The sequence below is a fragment of the Chrysochloris asiatica genome, unplaced genomic scaffold, assembly GCF_000296735.1.
Source record: "Chrysochloris asiatica unplaced genomic scaffold, ChrAsi1.0 scaffold00168, whole genome shotgun sequence".
NCBI lineage: Eukaryota > Metazoa > Chordata > Mammalia > Afrosoricida > Chrysochloridae > Chrysochloris > Chrysochloris asiatica.
This window is the reverse complement of record NW_006408686.1, coordinates 5741548-5751250: the sequence shown is the minus strand read 5'-3', so window position 1 is coordinate 5751250 and position 9703 is coordinate 5741548.

Sequence of the window (9703 nt, the reverse complement as noted above, 5' to 3'; positions counted from 1 at the left end):
ATGTACAGCAGAATGAAACTCTGCCCGATCCTGGGCCAACCTCACTACTGTTGCCACACAAACATTTAGAAGCAGCCATAATTTAAATTAAAATGCTAAGTATGTTACATAAATACAGGGAAATGCCAGATTCTTAGTGTGGCACTGTAGGATAAGCACTGGACTGCAAGGTTAGTTGGAACTACAAGTTCAACAGTTCAAACTTGCCAGCTGTTCCTTGGAAACCCCTAAACAGGTCAGAACCCACTTGATGACTCTTACCAACAACAACATTCAGATGAATACTTAAATTAACTGGTTCATCAGATTTATTACATTTGTGTATAATATATCATTGAAAGGGATTATTATCTATTGTTGTTGTTGTTAAGTGCCATCGAGTTGGCTCTGACTCATAGCTACCGTGTATAGGGTTTCCAAGGAGCAGCTGGTGGTTTTGAACTGTTGACCTTGTGGTTCGCAGTCCAGTGCTGATCCTACAGTGCCACACCAGGAGTCCTTACTATCTATAGCATCCTGAAAGACAATGATAACTGTACGGTTTGTAGCAGTGTCTGATTATCCAATAAGGTAAGCATGAACTTATACTTACTTACTAATTTGTAGTAAACAATCTCACATTTTTTTCACCAAACGTGAAAGATTTTTGTTATAAGTATGGCTGGCATTTGCCTCTTAACCTTACAATTCCCGAGAGAGTATTGTAAGGCCAGTAAACAAAGTAAGCATTGGTTTACTTGTGCATATTTACTAGCTTATAGTGAAATTGTGATGTGATGAAACCCATGTGAACTTGTGATAAGGTGAAACCTGTGTGAAATGGTTCACTGCATGTTAGTAAATTGTTCTTCTGGTTGTACCATCAAGTCAGTTCCAACTTATAAGGACGCAGCATAGGGTTTCCAAGGAGTGACTGGGGGTTTGAACTACTGACCTTGTGGTTGGCAATCCAATGCTGATCCAGCAGCGCTACCCCAGGACTCAAGTAAGTCTGTGTTTACCTTGCTTACTGTGTATTCTGCCTCTGGTTTGGAAGCAGTGGTTCTGAAGGAGTGTGGTGGTCCCTGGAACAACAGGATTAGTATTCCCTAGGAATTGGTTAAAAATGCAAATAGTTGGGTCCTATTTCAGACCTAAAAGGAGCTCTGGTAGCATAGTGGTTACGAGTCAAGCTGCTCACCTCAAGGTCAGCAGTTCGAAACTACCAGCTGTTCCACAGGAGAAAGATGAGGTGTTCTGCTCCCGTAAAAATTTACAGCCTTGGAAACCCTGTACAGGGTTGCTATGAGTTGGAACCGAATCTACAGCACATAACCACCACCACCTCATACCTAAGAAGTTCTGGTGGCACAAATGGTTAAGTGCTTAAACCCACAGGCCATGGTATTGTCAATCACCTTATATGCATGCAAAAGCTGGACAGTGAATAAGGAAGACCGTAGAAGAATTGATGCTTTTGAGTTATGGTGTTGGAGGAGAATATTGAAACTGCCATGGGCTGCCAAAAGAACAAACAGATCTGTTTTGGAAGAAGTGCAGCCAGAGTGCTCCTTAGAGGTCAGGATGGCCAAACTTGGTCTCTCATACTTCGGATATATTGTCAGGAGGGACCAGTCGCTGGAGAAGGATATCATGTTTGGTAAGGTGGAGGAGGGTCAGAGAAAAGAGGAAGACCCCCAACAAGATGGACTGGCCAGGTGGCAGCATCGATGGACTCAAGCATGGCAACAGTAGTGAGGTTGGCCCAGGATCGGGCAGTGTTTCATTCTGCTATGAATAAGGTCGTTATGGGTCGGTACCGACTCGATGGCAGCTGACAACAACAACAAGTAACTCCAGGGAATGATGGTGGTAATCTATTTACATAAATATTTTGTTGTTATTGTTGTTAAGTGACATCGAGTTGGCTCTGATCATAGCAATCTTGTATAGGGTTTCTGAGGAGCAGCTGGTGAGTTTGAACCACTGACCTTGTGGTTCACAGTCCAGTGCTGATTCAGCAGCCAAGAAAACCCTATTGGACAGATGGGATCACATGGAGTCACTATGAACAAAAAATGAACTTAAAGGCACCCAACACCCCAGATCTACTGAATCAGAAACTAGAAGATGGACCCACCCATCTGGTTTTATTAAACCCCCTCCCTTGGTGATTCTGGGGTGTGCTCAAATTTTGGGGGAAAACCCACTGCATTAGGGATTTAGATTATGCTTCATATGTCGCTAACTGTTTTGATGCCTCGATTTTTCTTAGCTCCTATGAAAGCTTATTTATGTAATTTTCCTGACTAAAAAAAATCCATTAGTGAGAGACAGGAACATCTCTTGGGGTCCCTGGTGGAACTTCATAAAACAGTGCCTGGTACCCAAATGCCTAGAACTTGAATCTTGTTCAAAGCAGATGAAAGATCAATTATCGTCTATCTTCAGGACATGACCGAAGATCATTTTCTCATATACACCTGCCCTAGATGAGACACCTTAATCTGAAGGTTTCCTGGGCTCCATATTGCTGAGTCAGCAATGGATTACAATGTGATCCAATCCTGGGGCATCTGCATGGTTGCCTAGCAATGGACCTTTTGTTCTCCAAAGGATTTTCATTGGCTGGTTTTCAGAAGTACATTGCCAGACCTTCCCACTCCATGTTGGTCTGGAAGTTCTGAGACGTATTCAGCATCATAGCAACATGCAAGCCTCCAATGACAGTGTGTAAGGTACATTGACTTGGAATCCAACTGGGTCTCCCACACGAAAGGTGAGATTTCTACTACGGAACCAACAATGCCTGTGGTTCTATGTTGTTTTCAGTTGCCATTGATCTGGTTCCAACTCATAGTGACTCTGTGCACAGCAGAACAAAACACTCTCTTGTCCTGCTCCATTCGCACAACTGTTACGTTTGAGCTCATCGTTGCTGCCACTGTGTCATCCATCTCATTGGGGGTCTCCCTCTTTTCTACTGACCCTCCATTTTACCAAATGTGATGTCCTTCTCCAGGGTCCTTCTGATAACATGTCCAAAGTATGACAGAGAAAGTCTCTCCAGCCTCGCTTCTAAAGAGTATTCCCATTGTACTTCTTTCAACACTGATTTATGGTTCTTCGGGTAGTCCATCAGTAATTTTAATATTCTTCTCCAACATAGTAACTCAAATGCAATGATTCAATTCTTCTAAAGTCTTCCTTACTCACTGTCCAACTTTCACTTGCGTATAAGACAATTGAAAATAGCATGGCTTGGGTCAGGTGCACCTTAGTCCTCAAACACTTTAAAGAGGTCTTTTGCAGCAGATTTGCCTAATACAGGTTCAAATTCTGACTTCACCAGCTATGTGCTGTGTGAACTTGTTTAAATTACTCAGCCTCTTAAAGCTTCAGTTTGAATAATGATGCTGGATTAAGCGCTCGACCACAAGATTGGTTTGAACCACAAGGTCGGCAGTTCAAACTTACCAGCCGCTCCTCAGAAACCCCATACAGGGTTGCTATAATTCATTTGATTTCTTGACTGCTGTTTCCATGAGTGCCGATTGTGGAGCCAAGCAAAATGAAGTCTTTGATGACTTCAATCTTTTCTCTATTTACCATGATGTTATTTATTGGTCGTGTTGTGAGGATTTTTGTTTTCTTTACATTGAGGTGCAATCCATACTGAAGACTGTAGTCTGTGACCTTCATCGGTAAGTATTGTAAGTCCTCTTCGCTTTCAGTAAACAAAGTTGTATCATCTGCATATCACAGGTTGTTAATGAGTCTTCTTCCAATCCTGATGCCACGTTCTTCATAGACCCCAGCTTCTCAGATTGGATTCTGGACTGATAAAGCAAGAATAAACCAAAACCCACTGCCATCAAGTCGATTCTAACTCATAGTGACCCTACTGGATGGAGTAGAGCTTGCTACATAGGGTCCCCAAGACTGCCAATCTTTTAGGGAGTAGACAGCCTCATCTTTCTCCCTCAGAGCAGCTGGTGGGTTTGAACCACCGATCTCATGGTTATCAGCTTGATGCCTAACTCACGGCACTACCAGGGCTCCCAAAGCAAGAATAGAGCCCAAATTTGGCACTGCACTTGCTTTCAAAGAGAGAGTTACAAGAAAAGAGATGTGAGCGAGGTCAGGAGAACACAAGGAAGTGGTTATGACTGTAGGAAGTATCCGAAAGAAGACTAAATGGAAAGTACTGAAGTCTGAACAACTTTAGTCCCTGTGGGAGAACTGAAGAAAACCATACACTTAACCAGGGACGGAGTTTTGGTGTGGTGCCATGGGGTAAGCCCTCGACTTCAAGGTTGATTTGAGCTGCAAGGTCGGTGGTTCAAACTCACCAGCCACTCCTAGGAAACCCTATACTGAGTCACTACGAGTCAGAACCGATTTGATGGTACAAACAACAACAGACCAGGGGATGGGATGTTGTAAGTTCTTGTGAGGTGGTCCCATAGCACAAAGATTGAGCACGTTGGCTCTGGCAACCCTGAGATGCAGGTTCAAATCCTGATTCCACCAGCTATGTGCTGTGTGAACTTGCATCAGCCTTTCAAAGCTTCAGTTTGAATAAAGCACTTGACCACAAGGTTGGTTTGAACTACAAGGTCGGCAGTTGAAACTCACTAGCTGCTCCTCAGAAACCCTATACAGGGTTGCTGTAATTCAGAACCAACTCAATAGTATTTAACAATCATAACCTCTAATTATAGCTTTGAGGTTTCTAAGTAGCATTGTCACTGTAAAGACAAATGAGGCAGACAAAATGGTAATGTGGTTTCCTTATTTAATAGCTTATAGAAGATAAGGTTCACGGTTTGAGCCTGCTAGCCTCTCTGTGGGGAAAAGATGAGGCTTTCTGCTCCCACAAAGATTTGGGAGTCCTGGTGTAGAGATATCAGATAAGCTCTGGACGGCAAGGTCAGTTTGAACCACAAGGTCAATGGTTCAAAGTCACCAGCCACTCCTCAGAAACCCTATCCAGAGTCGCTATGAGTTGAAAGGGACTTGATTTCACTGAACAACAATTGGTCATTGGTATACTCATTTTTTCTTTTATGAGTATTGAGATACAATTACATTCATTTCATTAATCTTTTCAAATTACTGAGGGATAATTTGTGGATCCTCTCTATTACAAGTTTATTTATTGTTTCTTTAATTTGATCTCATTTCATTGATAGTAATAAATGTCATTAGAGTCTATTATTTATTATTTCTTTCATTCTTTTTTTTCCCCTTCAGTTTATGGGCCTGTACTTTTCCTACCACTTGAAATGAATATTTAACTCATTAACTTTCATCCATGCTTCCTTCTTCCACATTCGTCTTTGTTGCTGTTCTAAAGTTCCGTCGAGTCAATTCCAACTCATAGTGAACCTGCACGGGTTTCTGAGGAGCAGCTGGTGGGTTTGAACCACCTATCCTCTGGTTTGCAGTCCAATGCTTACCCTAGAGCACCACCCCAGGAGTCCTATATTTGTCTTTAAGGCTTTATATCTTCTTTGTAGAACTATTGTATAGTTTACATCAGAGACCAAGTGAGGATATTCGTAGACGGGGTCAGTATGTTAACTATTCATGTGCCTTGATTATTGTTATTCATTCAGAGGCTTAGAGACAAAGAATGATTCATGGGGGAAAGTCTGTATTAATTATGTATTCATTTCCTATCACTTCTGTAACATATTACCACAAACTTAGTTACTTAAAACAGCACAATTTATATTAGCTTCCAGATCTGGGGATCAGAAATGCAAACGGGGTCTCACTGGGTTAGAATCAAGTTGGCAGGGCTATGTTCCGCCTGGAGGCTCTAGCAGAGAATCAATTTCTTTGCCTTTTACATTTTTTAGAAACCACCCCCTGCTTTTTTTGACTCATGGCCCTTTTCTCCATCTTCAAAGCCCACAGCAGAATACCTTCAAATAGCTCTCTTCTGTCCTGATCTTCCACTTAAAGATCCACTCACCTGGATAGCCCAGAAGAAACTCCTTAATCAGGATTGGCTAATTAGCAACCTTCATTTCATTTGCTACCTTCAGTTCTCCATTGCCACGTGACATAGCGTCGTCACAGGTTTCCAGGGTTAGGATGTGCACATCTGATGTGTGTGTGTGTGGTGGGGGCCAGGGGTGGCTTCTGCATACCACAAGTTAATATTTGGTCTTATATAAATGGGGCTCTATAAAAGGAGCTTTGGTAGCGTAGTGATTATGAATCGGGCTGTTAATCTCAAGGTCAGCAGTTTGAAACTACCAGCTGTTCTGTGAGAAAAAGATGAGGCTTTCTGCTCCCATAAAGATTTACAGCCTCGTAAACCCTATACAGGGTCACTACGAGTCGGAACGACTTCACAGCACATAACAACATCAATGTAAATGGAGAGTATTCATCTCTCTCATGTGAGGAAAGAGCTGCAGGTTACCTGGGGCTCCACAGGTCAGGGTCGAGGCTCCTGTTTTCATTTATCGTGAATTAAATAAAGGTTAACAGAACAGATCATCATTTTTACATTCCACAAATCATACATACTTCACTTCATCTCACTGATTGCAATCCCCTCCATGTAACATCGCTTATCCCACATCTTCTCTTCTCTGGGTTTCTTGTTTCCATTCCTTCTTCTTCCCCCATCCTTCTGGACTTTGCTCTTGGGTAAATGCTGCCCTAAGACTATTTCTAGCATGTTGCTCTGTTGTTAACATATGGCTTCTTCCTCATGGTCCAAGATGGCTGCTTGAGTTCCAGCCTTCACACTCACATTCTAGACAACAGGTGAAGGGAGGGAAGGATGAAGGGAGAAAGAAGGGATGGTTTAACCCAGTGAGACTCTTGAAGAGAAGTAAAACATGATACTCCTTCTATATTCTACCTGTTTGACAGCACGTATCAACAACAAGGAGCTCTGGTAGCGTAGTGGTTACAAATCGGGCTGTGAACCGCAAGGTCAGCAGTTCAAAACTACCAGCAATTCCACGGGAAAAAGATGAGGCGTTCTGCTCCCGTAAAGATGTACAGCCTCGGAAACCCTGTACAGGGTCGCTATGAGTCGGAACCGACTCCACGGCACACAGCCACCAGCCACCATCAACAACAAGAATCTGTTAGCTTTACAAGATAAATGGTTTTTGTTAGATTCTTTAACAGACCCTTTATCCTTGTAATACATCCTCCTTTTCACCTGGTGTGGTGCTGTAGGATCAACACTGCACTGAGAACCACAAGGTTGGCAGTTCAAACCCACCAGCTGTTCCTTGGAAACCCTATACAGGGTCTCTATGAGTTGAAACTGACTCGATGGCATTTGACAACAACAACAAACCTTGATTCAGTGTCTGTTATCTTGCAATCAAATGAATTCTAACCCACAATAGAATTAAATGACTTTTTGATGACAACTCTCTATGTGACATTCCTCCCAAGAAATCTCCCTGCTGACAATAAACACCCAGGATTTAGAACCACACCTACCTGAGGAGATCAAAGGTGAACCACCTTTGTGCAAGTTTGACACATTTCTTTAGAAATATGCACCCTCACAGACACACTGATGTAAACAAACTGACATCTCTACAGATATGTGTATGATAGTAGAATATTAAACAACCATAGTCTCAGACTCTGACAAAATCACAGAGAAGTTTTGCTCACATGCAACTTCATAGTCCCAGAAATGCAGACAGCCATTCAAAATCAACTTTATAATTATGCCATCGACGTGCAGATTAACAGAGTGTTCATGGATTGAATTGTGTGTACCCAAAATATGTGTGGGAATTCTAACCCCTGTGGCTATAGTCCCATTTAGAAATAAGGGTTTCTTTGTTATGTTAATGATGTTTTTAATCAGCATGAGCTGTCTTCAACCTAATCACTTCTGAGCAGCGTAGATAGAGACAAGCAAGCACAAATAGGGAACGCACACACCATGTGGGGATTGCTAAAGAACCAAGGAACGTCAGGGCTATAGAAGCTGAACTAGACAAAGAACTTTTCTCTCTTCTGAATTTGAACTTCTGGCTTCCTAGATGGGAGAAAATACATTCGTCTGTTAAGTCCACCCACTTGTGGCCTTTCTGTCTCAGTTCTTGTTAAGTGCTGTCGAGTCCGTTCTGACCCATAGCGACCCTGTGTAGGGTTACCTAGGAGCGGCTGGTGAGCTTGAACCGCCGACTTTGTGACTCTGCAGTCCAGCGTGCTAACCCACAGAGAACTAACACACCCAGTGGCACACACACTCTTGCACATAAAGTGTCAGGAACAACACACATTCACTATGCCCCAGCTCAACACATTGGGTTATAGCTACTCAATAAAACAGTTCCTCATGCAAATTCCCTCACACACACAGAGAAAAATGGCACCACCCACCTCTCCCATGGCGCTCTTGACTTCTCTACTGGATTCCATAATCCATTGCCAGGGTGAGAACTCAGATCCCATACTCCCAGTTTTGGGCTTTATTAGGAAAGTGAACAGGTTATAATGCAGGATCAGAAAATGATCAGGGTACAGTTATTCCAGCCAGGACAATCTCTCCTCCACTGTGGCCACAGGTAGACCACTCTCAGGCCAGTGCCCTCTTGGCCTTGCCTTTACTCTGCTTGGCAATGTTACAAAACTCCTTTAATACTGCTGATAAAGGTCTGAAGGCCACTCCACTCCACTATAAGCTTCAGGACTATAAGCACTAAGCTCAAGCTCTGTGGGTCAGCAAACTTAGCTCCCCCAATTAAATGCCTTGAGGTGGTACCCCACTGCACAAATGAGCCTCCTGCCCAAAGTCACTCAGCTTTATTCGCTCCGTGGGATGGGAAGCCCACCAGTCTGTCTGGTGGTCTGACCATTTGTTCTCCTGCTGCTGTTCCTCTGCCACTCCTCTTCTATTTCTCTGGTGTCCCAGCTTTTCTTCTCTTGATTGAAGAGTTTCAATGTGCGGGGATCTCAGGGTTCAAAGGACATGCTCCATTCCTGGCTCTTCTTCTTTGATGAGAGTGAAATCACCAGCCCCCTGTTTCTGAGATGGCTCGATTTATAGCCAGCAGGATGGCAAAACTGAGCAATCACAATCAACACTGTTAATAATCACTCATAACTGAATCATCTAGTCCATCCACATCTTTCTCCACCTTTTCTTACCTGGACCCATCAGGAAAAATTCAATTAGTGAGAGTTTCCAAAGACTATGCATAGAAGATACCTTAAATAATTCGCTATACTGCATCATCCCAGTACATTTTCTAGTACGTAGATATAGCTTCTTCGGCCACTTGGTTAGGCACAGGACATGAGCCTAACAAATCAGAAAGTCCTCAGCTTCCTGGAAACAGGATTGGTCAAAGGTATGGGCATGTAAATCCAGCAGAGCCAATGAGAATCATAACTAATTTTTATATCTGATATTTGCAATAGTAGCTCTTTCCAGTGGGTGCTAACAGGAAGGATTTCTGAGCTGCAAGCAAGAGAAATGTAAAAGTGACTGTTTCAGCATAAAAGACATGGATTGAAAGACCATTAGGTTACATTTCAGGAACAGAGAACCTTAGGACCATCAAGGGAGAAGAGCATGAGCAGAATGTGGGACCTTATCCAGAGAAGCAGTGACATCATATATGGAGGCAGAGATGATGACATGGAGAGAGGGAGTAACTGAGGACTCTAGATTCATGGAAAGAGAAAGGCTGTGTGCTGGCAGCCAAGGGGCAGACTT